Raw genomic sequence first — 27,099 nt, forward strand, 5'->3', positions numbered from 1 at the left:
CAGTAGCCTTCAAATGGAATATGCCCGCAATGCGAGATGCCCTCACTATGTGAGATGCCCTTACTATGTGAGATGCTCCTGCAATGTGAGGTCGCAATGTAATGCCCTTGTGTATTCACCTCCTAGCTTAGATGCGCCCGCATCGCGATGTTGCAATGAAAGTCAACTTATGGATATCTCTTTAGTAATATCCATCTCACAAAATGAGAGGCATCTCAACACATACTTTACCAAGGGAGAACAATGGAAATCCTCCCTCAACCTTGGCTCCCAATTGAGTTCGCTTCCTACCTTAGACTTTCCTTACAACACCCCCAAGTAAAGATGTCCAAAATGAATAGCTAAACTCGACAAAAGGGACGAGACACCTCACACCTTGAAAGAGGGTCTCGCATAGCAAGGGCACCCTCCCTCAGCAAGGCTGCCCTCGACCTTCTAACTCAATCGGGCTTCACTCTTTCATTGGACATCTATCTAAATGCCACTTTGCAAACATAAATGAAGAATGAAGTCACGGAGACACAAAATGAGGCTAAGAGGCCTCGCACAGTGAGAGGACCCTTGCATAGTGAGACCAACTATAGCCTAGTGCTTCTAAACATTCCTGTCTAAGTGTTTAACGTGCCTTTAAGCTTCATATAAGCCTTATCCTTGAAAGGAAGGTCGATGAAGGTTCTGGGATGTCAACAGATGAAGCACGAAGAGAAGGAGGCAAGCCTCACCATGTGAGAGGGTCTCACTGTATGAGACCATCTTGCATAGCAAGGTCTTCATCACCCAATAGTGCTGAATGACATCCTTTGCTAACTTATATGCCTCTGAGCATAATGCAAGGATTGCATTCATGAAAAATGTGACAAGCAAAGGCATTCACGTGTTGACGAATGAAGGCTGAAGACTCGAAGGCATGAAGGAAGGTCACCCTTGACTCGATGCTCCTGAATGACTTTGTTTGTGGCCTCGCATGTCCATGCTTAGTTCTTTTCACCCATCACTTGATCATACCCTCCAAAGCGTGTTCTCAAGTGTCATACACTTCACCTATGCCTAGTCATCTCGTGAGGTATCACAAAAATATAACACCATGCCATGATGATCGAAAACTCCCCTATGGAGATAATGCATGCCTGAATATCGACTAGTTGTTTTTCCATTCACACGACCATGATAGCCTAGAGTATGCTACCATAGTCACTAGCATCACGAACATCGTTGACGAATTCTCACCATCAACAACTTGGTTTACAAGAAGGCACACAGCATTACCACCAGAGCATAGTAAGTATAGCATCATAATAAGTCTACAAGGATGCCTAAAGACCTCCTCATAGACTGGGGGCAAGGGTGGATGACAAAAATCCACAAGGAAAAATATATGGTCCCGTGTTGAAATAAATAAGGGTCTGTGAACATGAAAGAATCGACCCACACAAGCAACGTGTGGATGCCAATAACTTCCCACTCTTGAAGGACCTTCATTACATGTCTCCCAAGGCATCAGAAAAGCATAGGAAACAAAAAAGTACAATCTGGCACCAAGCACACCTCGCGCGAGGTCACTTGACACCTTACTCAAAGTATCATGCTCAATGGACAAGCCGACTTACACCAAGGAAAAGTAGCACCAATGGAGGTGGCCTCTCGTGGGGGTTTTGGCCTCGCGTCGATTGCAGTACCTCATGAAGGACATTGCCTCATGCCAAAGAGGCACCTCACACCAAAGGTGAGCCTCGCACCAAGAGAGTGCCTCGCGCCTTGAAGGGCGCCTCGCGCCAGGAGTGTCTCGCGCCAAGAGGGCCTCGTGGATGGAAGAGAGCCCCGCGCTAGGAGGGTGCCTCGCACATGGAAAGGTGTCTCACGCCAGGAGCGTCTTGCGCCAGGAGGGCCTCACGGATGGAAGAGAGCCCCGCGCCTAAAAGGGTGTCTTGCGACAGGAGCGTCTCACGTAAGGAGACCGCAGGGAAATGGTCTCATAGAGTGAGACCCTCATCTCACGCATGGGCATCATATCTCATCGCATGTGCAGCATGCCTCAATGAAGAGGCTTTATCTCTCTCCCTAAGATAAGCGCCACCAACGGGGCACCTCTTTCCCTGTGGATCTCATGAGATGCAAAGTCAAGGACCTCTTGAACATGCATTCGAGGAAGGTTAGGGAATACCTCACAATGATTCAGTATGAAGGCAGAAGAGGTACGAAATGCACTTACTAACAAAAAGGAGTTAGAGTACGGACACAATGTCCATGCCAGAGAAGTAGTGGAAGTACTAGAATGGTACATAGTAAGGAATCCCCAAGCACGCCTATGACGCTCGTACCCGAAAAGTAGTGGAGGTATGACACGGTACCAAGGAAGGAATACTTTTGCAGACCCCTGACATGTACTAAAGCCAACCACCACTCCTCCAACACCACTACCACCTGCAGTCTAGATATGCAGATCCTTGTCTCTTCGGGACCACAATGTACCAAGAGCTATTAGAGCTCACCTATAAATATGGCCTTACTTCATCATTGAAGGGGTTTGGAAAATTCATTGTATACTCAGGCTATTAAGCAATATACGAGTTTCTATTCCATTGTTTATCTGCATTTATCTTTCCTCAAGTCTGTTCTAAGTTCTTACTTAGTTATTCTCTTACTAAACTTTGAGTTTTCCGACCTAACATAGTTGACGACTTCTCACCGTCAACACCTAATACTAGTGACTCATGGACAAAGGCTCATTAATGCCTCAACCACGTAAAAATTATGATTGTCCATCTTTTATCCTTTCTGTCCAGCTCTTATTTCATAATATATTTCTAGTTTCCGAAAAACTCAGTAAACAACTAGGTAGATGTACAAAGTTTCTCCTTCGATCAGATTGGACAGAATGGGTGATTGTGATATATGGTCCTTGAGTGCCTAAAAATCATGTTTGCACTCTTCTGTCCATTCAAACTTTTTGTTTTCTCTGAGTAGATTAAAAAATCAAGACACATTTTTCCGTAGACTTAGATATAAATCTACTCAGAGTCAATATCATTCATGTTATGCTTTGTACATCTTTAATTTTGGCTTATGACTGCATCTCGGCCAGTGCTTGAATTTTTTTGGGATTGGATTGGATTCCTTGCAAGTTTACTATGAATCCCAAAAAAATTCCTGACCTGACTCCAAAGGAACACTTAAGAGGATTAACCTGCATCTGATATTTATTCAAGATGTTGACACATTTCTGTAGGTCCTTGATGTGCTCACCAGCTCTTTTTGACTTAACTAGCATATCATCAATGTAAACCTCCATGTTATTACTAATCTGGTCTTTGAACATGTGGTTTACTAGCCGTTGGTAAGTCGCACCAGCATTTTTCAAATCGAAGGGCATTACTTTGTAACAGTAAAGCCCCGTATCTGTTTGAAAGCTAGTGTGTTCCTCATCAGGTGGATGCATAGTAATCTAATTGTAGCGGAGTATGCATCCATGAATGATAAAGATTTCATGCCCTGATGTGGCATCGACCAACTAGTCGATCCTTGGAAGTGGGAAACAATCTTTTGGCCAGACTTTATTAAGGTCTGTGAAATCCACACACGTCCTCCATTTACCATTTGATTTAGGGACTAATACAGGATTAGAGACCCAAGATGGATAAAACGCTACCCTAATGAATCCATTTTCTTTTAGCTTATCGACTTCCTCTTTTAAGGCTCTAGACATGTCTTTGTCGAGCAACTTTCTTTTTGTCGCATTGGTGGGTGGTTTTTGTCTATGTTCAGGGCATGGCTGATAACTGCCGGGTAGATTCCAACCATGTCTTTATGCGACTAGGCAAAGACCTCCTGGTTCTTCCTCAAAAACTCCACTAGCTTTTCTTTGATTGTTGTCTCTATGTTTTTACCGACTTTCACAACTCTGGTCAGATCTTTTTCTTCTAGTTGGACCTCCTCAAGCTCCTCCACGGGTCCATACTTTCCTCAAAATCCATAAAGCAAGGATCTAAGTCCCTATCCTCACTTTGGACAACGCTATTTGGTGACTTGTTCACCTAATTGGGTTTGTGACTCATTTACCAATAGCAACCTTTTTTTGCTTCACTCCCTGATCCGTACTTTCTAGCTTTTGTGATTGAGGAGTTATATCATTCTTTGGCCTCTCGTTGGTTTCCCAACACCCAACTCCTGCATCGGTTGGAAACTTCAGGGCTAGGTGTTAGACTGAAGTCACTGCTCGTATATCTTCCAGGATGGGTCTTCCAATTACGGCATTATAAGCAGATGGACAATCGACTACTATAAAAGTAATGAGTAATGTCATGTTTGTGGGTGTTGTTCTTGTCGTGACCGGGAGTCTGATCGACCTTGTTGGTGCTAATCCCTCATCAGAGAAACCGTAGATGGTTTGGTTGCGTGGTTCTAAATCTTGCATTGAAAGAATCATTCTTTCCAATGAAGACTTGTATAGAATGTTTACTAAGCTTCCAGTATTTACCAACACTCGTTTCACCATCATGTTGGCGATTTGAACATCCACAACTAAGGGATCTAAGTGGGGGAATCAAACATGTTGTGCGTCCAGCTCAGAGAAAGTTATACTATCTTCCTCAGTTTGAGTTTTTTGTGGAGTTCTCTCTTCAACGTTTAGCATTTATATGTCTTGTTCGTGATGTAGGGTTCTGGCATATATTTCCCTTGCCTTACCACTGTCACTAGATATATGCGGTCCCCCGCAGATAGTTAGCAAAGTACCAGCGACTGGGGCTAGCTGCAGAGGAGGCGAGCGTTGGCGTACAAGTGCCTACTCGTTGCCTCCGTTAGCCCCTTGCTGAGAGTTTCCCCCTGCTCCTACATATCGTCTCAGATGTCCTTGTCGTATAAGGAACTCAATTTCATCTTTCAACTGGTTACATTCATTGGTATCATTGAGGTCAATCGCCTGAAATGACTGTTGTGTGGCTGGCCTAATACACTTATGTTTTGCTGTCGACCAGGGCTGTGTAGTTAGTGAACCTCAGCTTGTATTTGTTCTGCTTATGGCATTTGTTATCAGACGTCATCTGCACAGTAATTGACCTTTTTCCTCTGTTCTTATTAGTACCTTTGTCATTATTGCCATTGAGTTTGCCAAACCCACTAGCAGCTTTGGTCGAATCTTCCTTCTTTCCCTGGTCAGTCTTTGGAGACTTTCCTTCATTAGCAATAGCCTCCTCTAGCTTGATATATTTGTCTGCTCGATCTAAAAATTCTTGAGTACTTTTGAATCCATTTTTCTATAGGCTGCTCCGAAGGGAAGAATGGCGTTGCACTCTAGCTATGATGGGCATCATCTTTCCCTCATCCCCAATCGTCTTGGCCCAAGCAGTTGCTCACATAAACCTTTGTATGTACTCCTTGAGAGGTTTTCCTTCCTTCTGTCTAATATCAACCAGTTGATTGGCCTCTGTCTGATGTATCCGACTAGCATAAAACTGTCCGCAGAACTCTTTTACGAACATCTCCCATGAAATTATTCTGGCCGGTGGAAATTTGAAGTACCATTCCTAGGCAGCATCAGATAAAGTAGCATGAAAGATTCTACATCGAGCATCTTTGGATACTTTTTGGATGTCTATTTATCAAAATTATTCACGTGAGATACCGGGTCTTCTCTTCCAGTAAAGTTGGGCAGTCCTGGCATTTTGAATTTGCTTGGGATTTTTGCCACAACAATTCTGTTGATGAATGGGGTGCCCTTTTTCCGTTCATACTCAATATGAGACATTTTATTCCCGACCACTTGTTACACAACCTGATTAAGGGCATCTATTTGAGCCTAAACAGTTTCTGGTATATCAGGGATAGGAACAGCCGCTGCAGGTGGGACGTGCCCATCATGCCTTTCCCTTCGACCATTAAGTATGTCCCTCAGGTCCTCATCCCTCCGCCTTTGTTCGCTTGCACCTAGTCGGTCAAAGACGGTGGGCTATTTGGGCTGTCCCCAGCATTCTAGCTTGTTGGTCGATTATCCATTGGAGGAGGGTTTTGTTGCCCATTCCTTTCCTCCTGTTGTCGACCAGCATTTCTCCTATTATAAATGAAGTCCCCTTCGTTGTAATTATGGTTGTCTCTGTATTGCGACCTATGGGTTCACAACCTACTATATGCACTGTCACCCTCTCTTCTCCCTAGTCTGTCTCGGTAAACAGGAGGAGGCTTACGTTGGTTGTTGGGTCCTTAGACATTGCTCTATCATGGGGGATCCCAGACTGTAGAGCCTAAGTCTATCTGCCTCATGCTTCTTGAAGGACGTTGTCCCCTGCTAGGAAGGTTTTGTTCGTCTGTTGCTTGACGTTCAAGGCTTCTGGGATGCTGCTCATCCCTATTCTGTCGGTGTTACTGTGTATGTCCACGACCAGCACGAGAGGGTTGATGCTGCTCTTTATTTCTAGTAGGATTATGGGGCTACTTCTCCTGCTGAGCAACTGGATGTTGTTCTGGTCGCTGCGGACTCCTTGGGTTTTGTTGATTTGGAGGACTTTGGTGGTGCTCTGATTATGAGTTTTGAGGAGGATGAGCATTCGACGGTAGGTCTGGCTGAGAGGTTGGTGTAGGTGGAGCAAGTGGTTGTCCTCAAGCCAACTAAATAGTCGCCTCTAAAGTCATTGTCGCGTCTCTTTGTCGATGGTCCATGTCTGCCTACCTTTCATTCAATTCTCGATGCTGCCAGTCGAGATCCATCTGTTGCATCACCATCATTTTAGCCACGTTCTCTTGGTTAGCCTTTAGGGTGGCTAACTTATCTTGTAACACTTCCAATGATGTCCTCAGCGCTCCAGCGTCCATATCCTCCTCTTCCAATTCCACTTGTGGCTCATCCTCTGCTACACCATGTGGAGGAGGTGGATTTGGTACATTCTCTGATGCCTGTCCAGCTTGACTGATCCCCCTTGTGCTCTTAGCCATTGTTTCCTGGATATTCTTGAGTTCAGCTCTCAACGAAAGCACCAAAATGTTGACCCTCGATGTATTCAACGACATGGAGTCACGAAAAACGATAGGAATTATAGAGTTGAATGCAAGAATGTAAACGACACAAGGAATTTATAGTGGTTCGGCTCCAGAGATTTGTAATAATCTACATCCACTTAGTGTTTTATTGATGTAAAATTCTAAAACCTGCGATCAGTGAACAAGGGTTCACTGAGTTTCACAAGTCTCGAAGATAGATACCAGTCCTGTGTATAAACTCACTATTTCTCTCTGAATACAAAATATTGTGTGTGTCATAAATGAATCCTATGAGTCCTATTTATAGGCTCATGGATGTACATATGGGCCTATGCGTCGTCCTTAACTTGTGTTACAAGCATAACAAATCAGAAACATAAATAATGATATTTACATATAAAATAATTAAATATCTAATTTATAACCATTTCTGAACGTTTGTCTCGATTCCACGAGCAGTTCTAGTCATATGCTTTTGTATACCTCCTTTTCCCGCTGTTCAGCATATTCGTGCGCCTATCGATTAGCTTAATTTCTTCTTGAAACTCTGATCATTGGACGACCAACTCTTCACTAATAACCAGTCACGTGTTGTTCATGTGCCCTTTAACATGCCACATCATCTTGCAAATATTTAGGGAAACAATATAATAATAAGAGAAAAAGAGAATGATTCAGAAAACCATTGTTTGACAAGAAAATCTTCATCTTCTTCTCTTATTATTCCAACTTTTTTCAAGCCATAATCCAAGTTCTCATGTGTTGAGAAAAACTTGTGATTTCTAAATTACAACATTTGTTCTCTATGTGCCCAACCACATCTTGAGGTGTAGAGAACAGTCTAGAAGATCGTGGTCTGAGTACTAAATGCATTGGATAGGAATATCATTATACGAAAAGACTCGAGGACACTTGATAAGTGATCATGAAAATCTATACACACAAGTATACGTGGTCGAATCAAGTAATATATGATAAATAGAGTGTTGATCCCACGAGGACTGATTTCCAAATACCACTAATTGATTTTCAAATTCTATTTGGTGAATTAAAATTTAATTGACTCGTTAAAAGTAAAAGGAATACTATAAACTATGAACAAAAATTAAAGAACTGGAAACAAAACAATGAATCAACTAATTAAAAATCAATAATAAAAAGCCTAGGAATTAATTTAATCAACTGTTCATTCTATTAATTTTAATAATCAATTCTAAATCTCTTCTTTCTATTCTAATAGCAGGTTAATATAATCGATTTCTATTCTTTTTCAAGATATAAGATCTCAATCTATATGCAAGTTTCTACATTTCTATGATAAACTTGAACATATAAAAGGCATTAAACATGGAAACCTAATTACTACACAAGTCATACAGGTACTTTCATCCAATATGCAACCTATGTATATACAATGATAGCATATTCAATTCTCATCTTTCGAATTTTGAATCAAAACCATTAAATCAAGTAAATAGTGATCAAGTATTTACTAGAATTAAACAAACATCATATAGATTAGAATAGAAAAGAAGTATCAATAGAAAATCATAATAAAATTAAATAGAAATCCCAGTGACTATATTAATTCCTAGATAAAAGAAATTAGTTCATAAATAACATGATGGAAATAAACTGCAAATAATTGTTCATAAAATCAACGTAAAGAATTCAGATGAAAATAGAAAACTAATTACAGCAGCCTCTTCTAATCTAGGGTTTTTAAAAACTGAGACTCCTCTCAAAATCGTAGAAAAATGTTCTTAAATAGCCCTCCAATGTTCCCAAGTGAATAGACCATTTTGCCCTTCAAAAAGTGGTTTAAAATCTGCAAAACGCATATACAGCGTTGTAGCGCTGTGTTTTGAGCGTTGTAGAGCTAAAGTCAGAGCCAAAATGCCTAAAATTTTGTTCACTAGCGCTGTAGCACCCTTTATATAGTGCTGGGGTGCTGCCTTTCAGTTCTTGATAGCGCTGGGGCGCTACTTCTAGAATAGAACGGAAACTCATTTCGAACAACCTGCAGCGTCAGCTCATCGTATTTTGATCATAACTCCTTCAATATAATTCTGAATTGAATGATTCAAAAAGATATGGAAAGCTAAGAGAAATATCTACAACTTCTATTTCTAGAAGTGTTTCCAGAAATGGTCAAAATGCGGCTTGAAGTCTCAGACTTGTGTTATAGAGCATAAACGACGTGTGTTGAGCATCTTCAATGTAGTATTTTCCACACATAATGTCTTGAAACTCCACAATCAACACGAAATCCATCTTATTTATCATATTTAACATGTTTCTTCTCATTTCACTCCATATTATATACTTAACCATTAAAACCTGAAACAAGAAGAAAACAATCATAAATCTGCGTTAAACATTCCTAAATAACTAAAAACATACCATAAAACAATCTCTAAAACAAACCTAAAATGAACCTAACAAATTCCCCCAAACTTAACCTTTACTCGCCCTCGAGTAAAGACTCACACTAAACTCACAAAACTCAAACACAGATGACACAAACTTATGAATCAATTCAACAACAATGAATTAGCCTCAATTTCAGAAAATCTCACACAAAAGTCCAAAATCCCGATTTGTAGAAACAATCCAGAATTTCAGTTAAACCACACCGACAACCTGATTCAATCCAAAAATGCCTATTCAACCATAACCACAAAAATTACTCAACAATTGAATCTATGTATGCATTCCAAAAAGTCACCATCAATCCATCAAACCATTGATCCATATGTCTGCATTGTTCACCATTCTCCACTAATGTAGACAAAATATGCTCAAGAATCACTAGGACTTTAGGCTCATAACAATAGGCTTAGGCAATGGGTAGATATATGTCATTTAGGCTCCAAATTACCATAAGCATATGAACTTACAAACCAACAATTCACCCAAAAAAACCCCATATGAACCCGAGTAAAGGTTGAGAAACACTTATTTCACTTTATCATATTTTTTTTCAAACTCAACTCCCCCAAACTTGATTTTGTGAAAGCATAACAAGAGTGTAGCTTGGATTTTCAAACTTCTATTAGTTTGCTTTTTTTTTTTCAATTCTCAACCTTTTTACTCTTAATTACAATACACCAAATGTAATGCCCCGAAATCCCTAATGCGGTTTAATGGCTGGATTAGTAGGCCAGGAAGGCCATAACTGTTTAATTATGCCATTAAATGAATATATGCATGTTTATGTGAATTATATTATAATATGATGTTATATGCATGCATGTGGGTCCACATTTGATTAGTATCATATTTTGGTAATTTGGCCTGTTGAGGGCATATTTGTGTATTTTGGGTGCATATTGTGATTTGTGAGTGAGATCCCATTATTATGGAGATATATTCGAGCTATTCAGCATGAGACAAACTTCTATTATAAATTAGCGGTTTTGTCATAACGGGGGTCTTTTTTTGGGATATTGAGTTATGAGAATGTTATTTGATGATAAATTGGGAGTTATTGAGATCAGGAGGAAATTCTGGAAGTTTTGACTATAATGTCCCCGGGGGTGTTTTCGGTACCCCGAGCACTAAGTTTTATTTGAGGTTACTTAAGCTTGAAGTAGCTTGTCAGATAGAACCGTACGTTAGAAAACCTCTCGTTCTTTCCCGTTAGTTCATTTTACCATTTGAAGCATTTTTGAAGAAATCTCGAGTTCTAGGAGTCGGAATCAAGCGAGGATCGAGGCATATCAATCCTAGGGAAGATTAGAAGCTTCTTGACCGAAGGATTTGATGAGAAACAACCCAATCAAAGGTAATCTAAGTTTTAAGTTTTGAGTTTTTAGAGTTTCTAAGCTTAGAATTGACTTTTTTGAATCGTTGAGTTTTTGGTTCGTGTAAGCCTTGGGATTTGATGGTTTTGGATCATTGGGAAGCCTGGGAACTTTGATTTGATGATTTGGAAGTGTTTAGGTATGTTTTTGGAGGGTTTGGGATGAAGGAGAACGAGTTTGGGGATGGTTCTGGGTTGGGGGTCGCGGCCCTGTTCTTGGGCGCTGCGGCCCTAGCTCGAAGAAGCAGGTGGAGCAAGTTTGGCCTTGCTGGGCGCCACGGCCCTTGCTCCTGAAGTGGCTGGGGGCCATAGCCCTTGGACAGGTTGGAGCCCGTTTGAGTGTTTTGGCCCCAGGAACTTGGATTTAGGCCTCGGGATTGTTCCTACTACCCGGATTAGTGGGGATTGATGTCCCGGAGGTTAGATCTTGGTTTGGGAACCTTTGTTTATCATTTAATTGATGGTGTCCCATAATTGGTTATGTCTAGGTGACCGCTAAAGGACTAAAAGTAAGATCGTTCTCAAGGGTCGTTCTTTTATTCATTCTCGCTCGAATCATAGGTAAGAAAATTGCACCCCATATGTGACATGCATGGTTATTCTTGAGGCATGTTGAATGTTTAAATGTGGACATGGATTGATTATTGAATGCTTAGCAAATCTTGCTCACTTGTGCATGGTACTGACTAATTAGTCAGATTTGGCAAAGGTGTCAGTATCAACTGTGAAGCTAGGACTTATTAGTCAAGTTCGGCAGTGGTACTGGGCACGGGTCACACAGTGCTGACTTATAAGCCAGGACGGCCTTAGCGTGTTCAACGCAAGCCAATAAAGATTAGATCTAATCGACATCTACATTTAATGACTCAGAAGAGCGTTAATGCCGGACCGGCCTCAAGATCGATGAAAACTAAAAGCGCTTGTGTGACTTACCCATCAGTCACTCATCTGTTAAGTTAGAGACTTACCCATCAGTCTCTCATCTATTTAAGCTAGTGACTTATCCAGTAGTCACTCATTTGTTTAAGCTAGTGACTTACCCAGCAGTCACTCATCTGTTTAAATTAGTGACTTGCTTGTCAGTCACTCATTATGGTTTACCAGAACCTCAAGTGATATTCACTTATCTGTTTAAGAGCTATAAGCTCTGTGTGATTATAACAATAATCATTTGATAATGTTTATATGCAATACTATGTTTTCTTGCTGGGCCTTGGCTCATGGGTGCTATGTGGTACAGGTAAAGGGAAAGAAAAGCTCACCCAGCCTTGAGTGGAGAGCTTAGGTGGTGATGTGTACATATGCGGCCACTTGACCGCCATGGCCAAGGAGTTCTTAGAGGAACTAGGGGGTTTACCCTATTTTTTCCGCTTAGGTCAGCGGGTTTGTAAATTTGAAATAGTAGTGACCTTTTTGAGTTGTAAATAACATGTAAATGTTTTTATGGGCCCATGTACAGTTTTATGTACTTAATAAAATATATCCTTTCCTTTTTATTAGTTTTTCACCTTAGCCTGTTAATAACACTTAGATGCACGTTTTTAACCAAAGGACTCGAGTAGTGAGTCAAATTTCTGGTTCACCGTAACTGTTCTGGGGTAACCAGGGCGTTACACCAAATTACAAAACTAATCACATCCCATTACAATTCATTCCCCAGTATTTATCCATATGCTCATAGTAATTTGGTAAAGGAATGAAAACTAACAAAATATATATTTGGCTCACAATTGGTGTCAAACAACAAAGAGGATAATTTTAGGCTCAACAAGGGTAACAATGGAAAATTACTTTTGGGTTGGCTTGAAAGGCTCAAACGTTCCAAGAAATTGCCTAAATCACTTTCCTAAGTATATTTCATCCAGGATTTCGTCTCAAATGATAAACAAGCAAGTTCTAGATTCATTCATTCATCAAACCACAAGCCAATTTTTTAACAATGCATACATTCAAATTCAAATTGCAAAGAATTTTTCAATCATGGCTAAACATTCAATTTTTTTTTATGGATCGACGAAAAACTACCAATGCAGTCTAACCAAGCACATGGATTCAATTGATCAAAATTTCAAAAATTTGCACAACATTTTCTTACATATCATAGGCTAGCATTGACAACTTGATTCACACAAACACAACACAACATTTAACTAAGATAAAACTCAAACAACAACAAACACAAACTAACAACACGACACAAACACACAAAATATCAAGACTCCTCCCCCAAACTTGATTGACGCATTGTCCCCAATGTGACATAAAAAGAAAAGGAGAGAAAACTTACCAACGGTCTAGCTAAACATCATTAAAATGGAGGTGACGAAGGCTGTGATTGGAAAGTTCAGTTTGTCTCAGGCACTGCAGCTCAAAATAAATATTTTTTTTTCTTATTTTTCATGTATTTCACGATTCAAAAATTACAAACTAAACTAAAAATTATTGAAAATAAAATCTAAGCCTAAGAACAAAAATGAAAAAGAGTTTAAAAGAAAATAAAAATTACAAACTCATAAAAACTTGAATTAGAAATAACATTGGGTTGCCTCCCGAAAGCGTTTTATTTAACGTCTCCAGCTGGATGCTCACTTCCTTCATTAAACTTCAAGTTGGGTCAAGACCACCCCGCTCATCCTTTAGAGCCACAGTAGCATGAGTTGGCCCTTGCTTCTTGTGATTAGAAATTGGTGGTACTTTCCCCCGCTCATATAACATTTGAATTCTTTCACTAAAGTACTTTTTTAATCGGTTTCGCCCCTTCCTCATTCTGGTTTTCACTATGGAGCTTGTCTTAGAGCCTTCCAACTTGTTCTCTCCTTGGTTCACCACTTCAACTCTACAACACGTTAGAATTTCTATTGCTACAAAAAATTTAAATATAACTTCCTCTTTTTGCACTCGCAGCTTTAATTCACCTTTTTGTACATCAATTAACTCCTTACCAGTCGCTAAGAATGGCCTTCCAAGGATTATTGGAATATTTTCATCTTCCTCCATATCTAAAATAATAAAGTCTGCAGGAAAGATGAATTTACCCACTTTTACCAATACATCCTCAATAACTCCATGAGGATGATTAACTGTCCTATCTGCCATCTGCAAAGACACTGTCATTGGTCGAGCTTCTCCCAAATTAAGCTTTTGAAAGATTGATAGAGGCATCAAATTCACACTAGCCCCTAAATCACATAATGCCTTTGTTTCTACTAAACTCCCTATAGAACATGGGATATTGAAACTGTCAGGATCTTTAAGCTTTAGAGGTAGTTTCTTCTGTAGTGTAGCGTTGCACTCTTCAGTTAATGCAACTGTCTCATAATCCTTTAGCTTCTTTTTCTTTGACAAAATGTCCTTCATGAACTTCACATAGCTGGGCATCTGCTCTAATGCTTCTATGAACGATATATTAATATGCAGCTTCTTGAACACCTCTGAAAACTTTGCAAACTGCTTATCCAAATTATGCTTGCGAAGCCTTTGTGGATATGGAATTCTAACATGGTGCTCAATACTTACAGGTGGCACCTCCTCTTCCTTCCTAAGGTCTTCGGTAACCTTTACTTCATTAGACTTCTCTTTCTTTAGAAAATCTGAAGTAACCTCCTCTTGTGCTCGACTAGTGACATATCGATCCTCTATCTTCTTGCCCTTGTTTTCTACTTTAGGCCCCTCATACTTAGTCCCACTCTTCAAGGATATTGCACTACACTACTCTTTAGGATTAACTTCTGTAGTGCTAGGAAAATTTCCTTGAGCTCTATTAGACATTAAAGTAGCTAATTGCCCTATTTGAGTCTCCAAACTCCTAATGGATGCCCTAGTTTCAGTCATGAATTGGTTAAGTACATTAGGTTGAGGCTCAGCTGGTTTCATTGGCATTGGGTGAGGTATATTTTGTGGTTGATAATATCCAGGTGGAGGGTATTATTGTCAATGTTGCTGTGGATATGGTGGTCTATTTTGGGCAGGTTGATATTGTGGCTGAGGTGGAGGATAACGTTGTAAAGTATTTTGATTATTAGACCAGGAAAAATTAGGATGATTACTCCAAGCTGGGGTGTAGGTCATGGAATTTGGATTATTGGATTGTCTCGAGTAATTCCCTATAGCTTGTACTTCTTCCATGGGCATGTTATTCATATCTAGAGTAGGGCATTGGTTGGGTAAATGGATTGTTCCACACAGTTCACATAAGTTTTGAACTTGCATAGCTTTAGATGGGAGTGTAGTCTTTTGTAGTTGCTTTGTCAAAGCTGCTACTTGAGTTGTAAGCATTGATATGGCATCCAATTCCATCAGTCCAACCACCTTCTTTGGTTGTCCCCTTTCAGTTGGCCATTGGTAATTATTTATCGCCATCTCCTCTAATAGCTCATATGCCTCATTAGCACTCTTACTCGTAAAAGCACCTCCCGCCGCAACATCTATGATTGTTCTAGTTGTTCCATTCAATCCATTGTAAAAATTATGCACCAACATCCACTTTTCTATTCCATGGTGTGGACACTTCCTTAACAACTCCTTAAAGTGCTCCTAAGAATCATACAATGACTCTCCTTCCATCTGATGAAAGTTATTAATCTCTCCCCTTAGTTTTGCAGCCTTTGCTGGAGGAAAGAACTTGGCAAGGAACTTCTGAGCTAACTCCTCCCATGTAGTGATAGAATTCACTTGCAAGGATATTAGCCAACTTTTCGCCCTATCCCTCAGTGAAAATGGGAATAGCCTCAATCTTATAGCATCATCACTCACCCCATTCATCTTGAACATAGAACATAACTCCAAAAAATTAGCTATGTGTAAATTGGGGTCCTTCGTTGGCATACCTCCAAACTGAACAGTTATTTGGACCATTTGGAGAATTGCTGGCTTAATCTCAAAATTGTTTGCAGCAATGGTTGGAGGTCTAATGCATGAATGCACTCCTGTAACAGTAGGAAGTACACAATCTCTCAAAGTTCTTGGTCCTTGCTCCCTTGGAACCTCTGCAGCCCCTTGACCATTATTAGCACCATTTCCCAAATTGTCAACCATGGTAAACTCCAATCTCCTCTTTGTTTTCCTGTTCTGTCTACACGTTCTTTCAATTCCCAGATTGATTGGTATAATCTCCTTGTGTCTATTGCTTTGCATATACCAACAAGTCCTGAAACACAATAGAACCTTAATCCAAATAAATGTTAACAGAAATTAAATAAAATAAAATAACCAAATTAGAACAAATAACAATAACTGTGATATTGAAATATAAGTCCCCGGTAACGGCGCCAAAAACTTGATCATGAAAATCTTTACACGCAAGTATACGTGGTCAAATCAAGTAATATATGATAAATAGAGTATCGATCCCACAAGGACTGATTTCCAAATACCACTAATTGATTTTCAAATTCTATTTGGTGAATTAAAATTTTATTGACTCGTTAAAAGTAAAAGGAATACTATATACTATGAACAAAAATTAAAGAACTGGAAACAAAACAATGAATCAACTAATTAAAAATCAATAATAAAAAAGCCTAGGAATTAATTTCATCAACTGTTCTGTAACGCCCCAACTCCAGGGACCATTAGGGTGTGCCTTGTAAACAGTGTTAAACTCGCTAATCGAGTCATTTGGCCAAAATCGTGTAACTAAGTATGATTAGCGGTTTAGGGATTAAAATTTTTGGTTAAGATGTAACGTTTCATTAGAACGTTTAATATATATGTTGGGATCCCAAAATTATAATTTCAGAGTCTGGTTCAAGAAAATATTTACAACAGGTCGTTCTATGCGGCAAAACAGGGTTTAACCCTAGTTCCTCTTTAAACCTCGGCCGTGGCGAACGAGCAGCTGCATATGTACACGTCATCACCTAAGTTCTCCAACTCAAGGATGGTCCAACTTTCTTTTGCCTTTACCTGCACCACACAGCACCCGTGAGCCGAAGCCCAGCAAGAAAAACACAATATAACATGATATAATATCAACATTGATTGTATTAATTATTCAGAACCAACAGTCCAAGCAAATAGGTGACTATCGCAAAAGTCACAAATATGGGGACAGCACCCTTTAGCCATGTGACGATAGGATCACCAGGGCTTAACAAATAAGTGAGCATCTCACTAGCTTTAACAGGATAGGTGCATGGTGATTAGACACCAACATAACCTTCCTCCTGACTGTAGAGTCATAACTATGGAACAACGTTCCCTAGCCATGTGACAAACAGTCACCGAGGCCATATGCCCTAGCTCTGAATAATTAGTCTTAGACTAGCCAAGCGCTTATAATTTTCATCGATCTTTCGGTCGGTCCAGCATTAATACCCCATATGAGTCATTCAATGCTGATATCGATTAGATCTAATCTTCATTTGGCTCGGCGTTCATAACGCTATGCCATTTCTGACTCTTAGGTTAGTAAAACACGACCAGTGTTCAACTCATTGTGAACTTGACTAATAAATCACAGCTTCACAGATGGATCTAACACTGTTGCCGAATCTGACTAATAAGTCAGTGCCGTACACAAGTAAGCCATGCCACCAAACATATATCACATGTCCAATATTCATATACAAGGTATTTAGCATGCTTACTTAACAAACACTAGTACAATTAGGACCATGCACGAACACAGAGGCTCAAGCTCCGAACAATATCATACTCAGTATATAAAGCATGTCCTAATCACATGTTTCTCGTGCATCATATGCATTATATTTAACAATCCAACATGCACCAATAATAGCCATGCTTGTCACGTTTAATAATCAACCAACATGCATCAAGAATAGCCATGCATGTCACATATACACAGGGTGCAATTTTCTTACCTTTGGTCCAAGCACAGGTTACCAATAAACAAGCCATAAGCACGACCCTGATTCCAAGTCCCTAGTGAAAACCTAGTCACAACCATGATATAAACCTCATCAAAAAGAGTAAATAAATACTTCCAAACCCAACCCAAGCCTCCGGGACATCGAATCCCACTCAACGAGGTAGTAGGATCGATCCTAGGCCCCTAGAGTTAAGTTCCCATCACAAAAACTCACATTTTCCATTTTTTTCCCTTAAGGGCCGCGGCCCTGCATGGACCATGCCACGGCCCGCCCCCCTGGCAGAGCCTCCTCCATCTTCTTCAAGCTAGGGCCGCGACGCCCAAGAACAGGGCCGTGGCCCAACCTCGCACTAGCCACTTTTCCTCGTTTTTCCACTTTTAAAACCTTCCAAAAACCTATCCAAACATCTTCAAATCCCAAAATCAAAGTTCCCAAACATTCCCATGATCCAAAACCCATAAAACCCAAGTCTCAAATCACCCAAAAACACATCAAAACACAAAATCCAATTCAATCTTAAAATCTTTTAAAAACTTAAAACTTAAATCTTGAATTACCTCCAATTGAGTTGTTTCCAACTAAATCCTCCGACTAATAAGCTTCTAATCTTTCCTAGGATCACTACACCTTGATCCTCGCTTGAATCCGAGTCCTAGAACTCAAGTTACCTTCGAAAACACGATCGGGAGACGAAAATGGAACTTTAAGGGAGAGAGAACGTACAGAACGTTCTTTTATTCTTTTAAAAGGTTACTTCAAGCTTAAGTAGCCTCAACCATATCCTAACACTCGGGGTCCCGAAAACACCCCCGGGGAAAAAATAACCAAAACCTCCAGAATTTCCCCCTGATCTTACTAACTCCCAATTTACCACCAAATATTTATTCCCATTACCCAAGAACCCGGTAATGCTCTAAATACCCCTTGACTTACTCCAAGTCAAGAATAAATCCTATTGTGACTTTCCCACTAGCTTACCTCCTAAGATCGTCTTGTGCTGGGTAACCCTGGCATAACCAAATAATTATAAAGCACCGCACGCATATCATATATATGCCAAATATGCCCGAAATGGCCGAAATATGAAAATCACCCAATTACTCAGAAATGGGTTCACATGCATATTTAATACACCTAAACATGCATATTATCATGAAATAACATAATAAAACAATTATGGCCCTCCCGGCCTCCTAATCAAGGTCATAAACCTTATTAGGAAATTTGGGGCATTACATGTTCATTCTATTAATTTTAATAATCAATTCTAAATATCTTCTTTCTATTCTAATAGCAGGTTAATATAATCGATTCCTATTCTTTTTCAAGATATAAGATCTCAATCTATATGCAGGTTTCTACATTTCTGTGATAAACTTGAACATATAAAAGGCATTAAACATGGAAACCTAATTACTACACAAGCCATACAGGTACTTTCGTCCAATATGCAATCTATGTCTATACAATGATAGCATATTCAATTGTCATCTTTCGAATTTTGAATCAAAACCATTAAATCAAGTAAATAGTGATCAAGTATTTACTAGTATTAAACAAACATCATATAGATTAGAATAGAAAAGAAGTATCAATAGAAAATCATAATAAAATTAAATAGAAATCCCAGTGACTATATTAATTCCAAGATAAAAGAAATTAGTTCATAAATAACATGATGGAAATAAACTGCAAATAATTGTTCATAAAATCAACGTAAAGAATTCAGATGAAAATAGAAAACTAATTACAGCAGCCTCTTCTAATCTAGGGTTTTTAAAAACTGAGACTCCTCTCAAAATCGCAGAAAAATGTTCTTAAATAGCCCTCCAATGTTCCCAAGTGAATAGACCATTTTGCCCTTCAAAAAGTGGTTTAAAATCTGCAAAACGCGTATACAGCGCTGTAGCGCTGTGTTTTGAGCGTTGTAGCGCTAAAGTCAGAGCCAAAACGCCTAAAATTTTGTTCACTAGCACTGTAGCGCCCTTTATATAGCGCTAGGGGGCTGCCTTTCAGTTCTTGATAGCGCTGGGGCGCTACTTCCAGAATAGAACGGAAACTCGTTTCGAACAGCCTACAGCGTCAGCTCATTGTATTTTGATCATAAATCCTTCGATATAACTCCAAATTGAATGATTAAAAAAGATATGGAAAGCTAAGGGAAATATATACAACTTCTATTTCTAGAAGTGTTTCCAGAAAGTGAATAAAGCATGGTCAAAATGTGGCTTGAAGTCTCAAACTTGTGTTATAGAGCATAAACGACGTGTGTTGATCATCTTCAATGTAGTATTTTCCACACATAATGTCTTGAAACTCCACAATCAACACGAAATCCATCTTATTTATCATATTTAACATGTTTCTTCTCATTTCACTCCATATTATGTACTTGACCATTAAAACCTGAAACAAGAAGAAAATAAGCATAAATATGTGCTAAACAATCCTAAATAACTAAAACATAACATAAAACAATCTCTAAAACAAACCTAAAATGAACCTAACAATAAGCTTCAAGAGGTAAATATTTTTGTCCTTAAATATTTGTATACATGTGCATGTAATATATAAATGTGTGTGTATATATATATGAATGTGTGTATGTCTATGTATATATACACATGTATGGGCGTGTATATATATGTTGCATGATTAATAATATGGTATATTAATGGTTCCTGCATGTACTCTTGAATGTATAAATTGTTTATATGAGTGGTGGGGAAAAAAATTTGTTAATCAACGGGCCCACTGTGTAATTCCTTGCACACTCTGGGTGTTTTTCCAACACCTAGTTCCTCCAAGATTACCCCGCCCATGGTGGTCGAGCAGTCGCATATGTACACGTCGCCACCGAAGCTCTCCAACTCATGGTTGGTCCAGCTTCCCTTTTCCCTTACCTGCACCACATAGGACCCGTGAGTCAAGGCTCAGCAAGAAAACTATAAACAAGTGCACAAACAGTAAATATAGATTCCAGATGCATAACTAGCATGTCCAGCAGTAATCACCTACTCATGCATGCATACAATTACAAATAAATGATTATACGATCATTATGGGGCTCGCTGCCCTGAATAGATGATCATAGAGTCAACTCGGGGCCCTATGCCTTAGCTAAGTGACCATAGAGTCACTCGGGGCCCTTTGCCCTAGCTCTGAGTAACTAGCCATAGAGCTAGCCAAGCACTTTGTTTTTTTTTTCCAAACGACCATAGGGTCGGCCAATGTAATAGTACGTCCCTGATTAGGCCTAAGCCTCTTGACCAGCGCACAGCGCGCTTTTGCCATCCTTGACTAATAAGTCAATGCCTTAACCAGATATTCAGACAACTAGATATAGATAAGCATACTTCAGATAATACAAGTATGCATACATATTAATCATATATCTCAGCCAATTAAACACAAACATAGTAATGACCATGTTCCTTGACGGGGTCGAGCCCTAATCATGCATATAATCACATTTAACTTGTACTGGGTGCAGTTTTCTTACCTCAGGAATGCGTGCAACATATAATAAGAACAACCCTCGAGCACGACCTTGGTTCCAAGCCCCTAGCGGTAACCTAGTCACAACCATAATATAGAATCCTATCAATAACAAGCGAATACAGGCTTCCGGACCGAGTCCTAGCCTCTAAGACGTCAAATTCTACAAAACCGGGCAGTAGAATTGATCCCGAGCCCTTAGGAGTTATTGTCACTAAAAACTTGTTATGGCCAATCTCCCCTATGCGCCTTGCGGCGCTCCCTTACGGGTCCTGGAGCGCCTCAAGTCAGAAGCATCCCCTTGCAAAAACCCAGGGACACACGCCGCAACTCAGCCCTGAAGGGTCACGGCGCACGCAGGCAAAACAGAAAACCTCAGGCACTGGGTTCACACGAGTCGCGGCACCCCAAGAACAAGGTCGCAGCGCGACCCTACGAACCCAGATTTTCCAACTTTCTTCCTCAGCCAAATCCTACCAAAATCATCACAAATAAATTCCAAAACCATAATTTAATCCCCCAAACATCATCATCACTTTGACACCAACAAAACCCAACCCTAAACTTGACCAAACCCCCACAAAAACTTACAATTCAACACATTGAGCCTCAAAGCTTAAGAGCACCTTAAAACCAACACAAAATTCAATCAAAACAAGGATTAATGCTTACCTCACTTGCTAAGCTACAATCCTAAGCTGCCTAAGCCCAACTTCCAGCTTCAATTTCCCAAGTTTTCAGCCTTTTCCTCCTCAAAATTCAAATAAACTCCTCAAGGGACACAAGAGAGAGAGTAACAAGAGGGAGATATGAGAGAGCTGTTGAGTGAAAAAAAAACTTCTGCTGATTCTACTATGTTCAAAACAAGGCTAAGTATATCTCTTCCTAAGGCTAGGAAATGTCTAAAATACCTTTGCCCACTAACTTGCTCGTCACATGCCCTCGAGGAAAAAATGGTCTTTTGTCACATTTTCCCGTTAATTATAATTAACGCCTCATAATTCCCGTTATTTCCAATATCCTCTAATAGTCACTTTACAATTTCCCATTACTCGATAATTATCGATAATGTACTAAATACCTAAAATACCCCTTGACTCACCTAGAGTTAGGTATTGGTCTTATTGTGACTCTCTCACTGACTTGCTCCCTAGGATTGCCTCGAGTCGAGTAACCCAAATATATCCACACAATAATGTGGTCTCACACATATATCACATATAAGCACATATATTCCAAATATACCCGTAACGGGCCATAATACGAAAATTTCCATTCTAATAAGTAACGGCCCCCACATGCATATTTAATACACCTGCATATCTAGTCATATTACAATATAACTCACGTAATCATATAATGATACACATATATTCAAATAATCTTCCATAATTTGCCATCCTGGCCCCCTAATCAAGGCCTTAAGCCTTATTAGGTAATTTGGGACGTTACATGTGCAGACCTCGATTGACCTCCCAAATGGGGTCCTCTTGATATGGTATTCACTCACCCATTTGGTCTTGGAGGGATCAGAGGCAGCTATCTCTGATTGTCAGTTGATACAGGATTGATTGTTGTAGGGGCCCCATGTACTACTGGGGGGGGGGGGGGGTGGCTCCAACTGCGTGCCCCTTGCGGCTTGTGGTCGTTGATGAAAACAAGTTGCGACTCCCTGTTGCTGCCCTTCTGGTGCTACCAACTTTAGGAGGTTTTCTATCTCACCCGTCAGTTGTTGGCACTCATTGGTATTGTGCTCATTGTTGTTATGATACTTGCAAAACTTGGAGGGATTTCTCTTCTCCCGATCTTTCTTGAGAGGTTGAGGTTTTTGGTAGGGGATTTTCCTTTCTATTGCCATGAAAATGTTCTCGCGGGTCTCCATCAACTAGGTATATTTGGCGTATTGAGGGGTATATTTGTCCTCTTGGTTCTTTTTACCCCTATTTTTCCCTCATCGGGATTGATTATTATTACTTCTTTTTCCGCTCCCCTGGTTGTTACTCTATATAGTTGGCTGAGTTTGGGCCATTGGCTCAACACTAAGGCTGGCCTGGGGGCAGAAAAGTTTTACTGAGAGTGGGAACTCCAAAACTGGCAGTTGGCATCTGTCTACATTGAGGATCAACAAAGTACCCCAAGTTGGGAGTCGAGGATCCAAGCGCAGCGCTCGACCCTCCCAGTAACTCCAATAGTGCATCTTCCCAGTTAATAAATGCCTGGGCTCATCTGGAAAAATTGTCCAGCCGACGACAACTCTTTCTTTGTAAATTGTCCCAAAGAGGTGTTCGAGGGAGGATCCCAGCTTGTAAGGCCATCTGTTGATGCCCATCGCCTACTCGCTTTATACGAGTGGCTGCTTGATTGAAACAGTTGATGTAGAGTTTTGTCAGGTCCTTGCTTTATGTTAGTAAGTGCATTGACCTCGAAGTTGACCTTCTTCGTGGCTACAAATTGCCTTCTAAAATCCAAGGATAGTTGGGACCACGACTGTATAGTTCTTGGCTTATACTTCTTGAACCACTCACTTATTGCCCCAGTGAGGGTCAATGGGAAACATGTGTAGAGAGCATCCTCAAAAACCTTGTGTATCGTCATTTGTCTATTGAACCTTGCCAAATGATTAGTAGTGTCTGTGGTCCCATCGTAGGAGTCCATCACAAGCATTCTAATTCTGAAAGGCATAGGCGCTTCGACTAGGTGGGGAGCACAGGGCTCGCCTCCGTCTTCATTAGATTCTCGGTCCCATCCTTAGCATTTTAGGATCTGATCCATTTTTTGTCGCATTCTTGCAAGTTCAACAACAATTGGATTATCCGCCAGGTTCTCAGGCCACTCGAGCTGATGAGCCTATCTTCGGGCATTGAGGTTTTCTCATAGGTTGGGATGCTCGGGCTTATCACCTAGGTCATTGCTGGACACGGCCGCATGCCTGCAAGCATTCAAATCCTCTCACAGGTTGGGCTGCTCACATCCATATGGACCAGACACCCAAGTGCCTCTTCGACGAGCGTTCAGCCATTCTCAAAGGTCAGGGTTTTCAGGAGGTGCGTACTGTTCTTCTTTGTCTAAGTTATCATCATAGAATAAATCATTATTTACTGAAATATTGATCTTTGGATGGCGCAGAAGAGCTCGATCGTTCCAGCGGGCGCCTAGGCTTGGGCGTTCCCAAGGCAACTGAAGGCCATGCGCGGGTGGCCTGTGAGCCTCTGGGTGCATGCTCACTGTCATTTGGGCACTTTACTAAGGCCTCGATTGTGGCTGAGGGTTTTTGGGCTCCTAGACTAGCGGTTGTACACCTCTCTGAGCCTTCTAAGCACCGCTTCCCCAAGCACTAGGCGCCGAAAGGACCACAGGGGGTACCTGTGGGGCTTTGGAAGTTGGTGGATCTATTGGGAGTCCTTGTGCGGGCAGGGCGGCATGCATGGCATTAATATTTTCCATCATTGGGACCATGTTGGTCTACTGGGTCCCCAGCTCTGCTACCACTTGGTTCCAAAGGTCGATCACCTCCGAATCCTAAGGACGCGCAGTGCTAGAAATGTTGTCCTCTGGGATACAATCATCGTCAGCCACGAAATCGTCTTCTGGGTCATTACCATCATACTCGTTGTCTAGATAGTACTCATCCTGGACTGATATTTCATTTCTTCCTCCAATGGTGGATCTGCGATGGGGAAAGGTCCCCTGGCCTCTCATGACGTGGAGGTGCCTCAAGATTTGCTCAAGACCAGTTTCGCGTATCAACCATGGTCGAGGCTTTTTTCTAGCTTTCTGCAGCTCTCAACGAAAGCACCAAAATGTTGACCCAAATTTCTGTCAACTCGATAAAATAAGAAGAAGAGTTGATAAAAAGAAATAAATGACACAATAGATTTTTACGTGGTTTGACCGTTGACGAGGCCTAGTCCACGAGTCACTTGTATTATAGAAAGCTTGCTGTAATTACAAGATTTTTATGGTTTATAGCTTGGGCAGAGGATTGTCTTGATCCAAGGTAATTAGGAGTAAAAAAACTAGGGTTTTAGATCCTCACAAATGACCCTCTCATGAGGGGAGCTAGAGGGGTTGTCACCCTTTATTACATTTCATTATATTCCCACATTCTTTGGGGAATAATCATTACACGATAGGAATTTTAGATGTGTCGCCTGACCATAAGCCTAACAGGGTGATTTCCTAGCCTAAAAAGTAGGGGGTTCTGAAATCCTAATGGAAAGGGCGCCTAAGACCACTCCCTGGAAAAGTTATTCCCTGAATCTCCAAGAATCTCATGAGGCTATTATGGAGACTTCTCGGTCCCACAAGGAGTTGCCATAGAAGGGTCTGACCTCGAGATTCCCCCAAGGAGTCGTACGTCAAGAGCCTACGAAGGGTCTTGAGGCCTCTCCTTGGGGGCTTGGAAAATAGTCAGCAGTTCACATGTCGCCAGGTAGTCTCCCATTCGAGAACCTCTCGGGGAGCATATCACGCGTATTGGCACGTGTTTCTAGGTGTTGATGTGAATGGTAGACCAAAAAAGGCTTGGAACAAACATCTATTTTTAATAACTTTAAAGGTATATTTCGTTAAATATTTGTAATATTCTATGAAAATTAACAAAAAAAACTGTTAAAATCAAGAAGTTATGTTATCTACACACTTTTTATATAGAAGAGATACTATTATAGAGATAACATGGTATAGAATACATTACAATGCAACTCTATCACACATAATTAATCTTTTATGATTCTAAATTAAAATCAAATTTTTACTCAAAAAAAATTAAAATCAAATTTAATACAATATTTTTAAGTTTAACTTTTTCTATATTATAAATGAATTTACACTACTAGAAATATAGGCTTTTACTTCGGTTTTTGTACTAAGCATACAAAAAAACTGAAGTAAAAGCATTTTTAAACTCTTTTACTTCGCTTTTGAATTTGGCACTTCAAAAAAAATTACATACTACTTTGCTTTTTTAAAAAAGTGAAGTTAAAAATTCAATTGAAAGAGGGCCATGTTTGGTTGCACAGGCCCGTGACTTCTGTTTAGAGAGAATAAAGATGTGAAAAAAGGGACAAGCCAAACACGTCCCTTGTGCACCTTCTACTTCAGTTTTTAGGTGAAAACTGAAGTAGAAAGTGCACTTTCCACTTCGGTTTTTAGTAAAAACCGAAGTAGAAGGTGCACCACCAGCCACATGTTAACCATTCTACTTAGGTTTTTAGGTAAAAACCGAAGTAGAAGGGTTAATATAACCCTCTTCCCCCTCTCGAACGGTCACATTCCCATATACCTGTAGTGCACCAAAAAAAAAAAATTAGTTATTAAATTTTGTGTTTTATTTTATTTAAGTGTTAAGTGTAGTGATTAATTTTTATATAAATGTTTGCATATTTTATTTAATTGTTTGTTTGCTTTATTTAGTTGTTTGTTAATCTAAATAAATTTTTAGAATTGTTTGGTATAATATTTTTTTAATTTAAATTTGTTAATTATTTGTTTAAATATTTATTTTAATATGTGAATAATTGTGTAACTTGTTTATTTTACTATTAGTGTTACATTTTAACAAGTGTGACAATTTATGTGATTAAAATGGGTTACTTTGCTTATTTTTGAGTGTGTGCCGAAATGTGTGTGTGTGTGTGAATGTGTTTTATTTTCTTTTATTTAATTTATTTATGTATTTGTTTTCATTATAGAAAAGGAAAGGATTGTATGAATCTAGACCTAATGTGAGTCTTGAACATTTTTCCTTTTATTATGAAAAGAAAAGAAATATAAGTTGTCATCTTGTAGGAAAAGATGACAAGGTTTATTTTGATTTGGTTCACATTAGGATAAGGGTTTAGGTGAGGTGTAAGGAGAGGAAATGATGGGATTTAGCTTAATTTATGGGATAGGAATTTGGCTTTTCACACTTGAGCCTTTTCTTAAGGTTAGGTCACTAGAGGCTATAAATAGGAGGGTATGGAAGCCTTGGGATTCTTTTTCTTGTGGCCG

At 39.9% G+C, this 27,099-nt stretch overlaps 1 non-coding gene across 1 annotated transcript; it reads left to right on the top strand.

The window, feature by feature from the left end:
- Positions 1 to 15,263: 15,263 nt before the first annotated feature.
- Positions 15,264 to 15,370, top strand: LOC133833250 (small nucleolar RNA R71). Its single transcript, XR_009892643.1, has one exon. It is a non-coding gene; the product is annotated as a small nucleolar RNA R71 (small nucleolar RNA).
- The last annotated feature ends 11,729 nt before the right edge of the window (positions 15,371 to 27,099 follow it).

This window comes from Humulus lupulus, chromosome 4 (assembly GCF_963169125.1).
Source record: "Humulus lupulus chromosome 4, drHumLupu1.1, whole genome shotgun sequence".
NCBI classification, from domain to species: domain Eukaryota; kingdom Viridiplantae; phylum Streptophyta; class Magnoliopsida; order Rosales; family Cannabaceae; genus Humulus; species Humulus lupulus.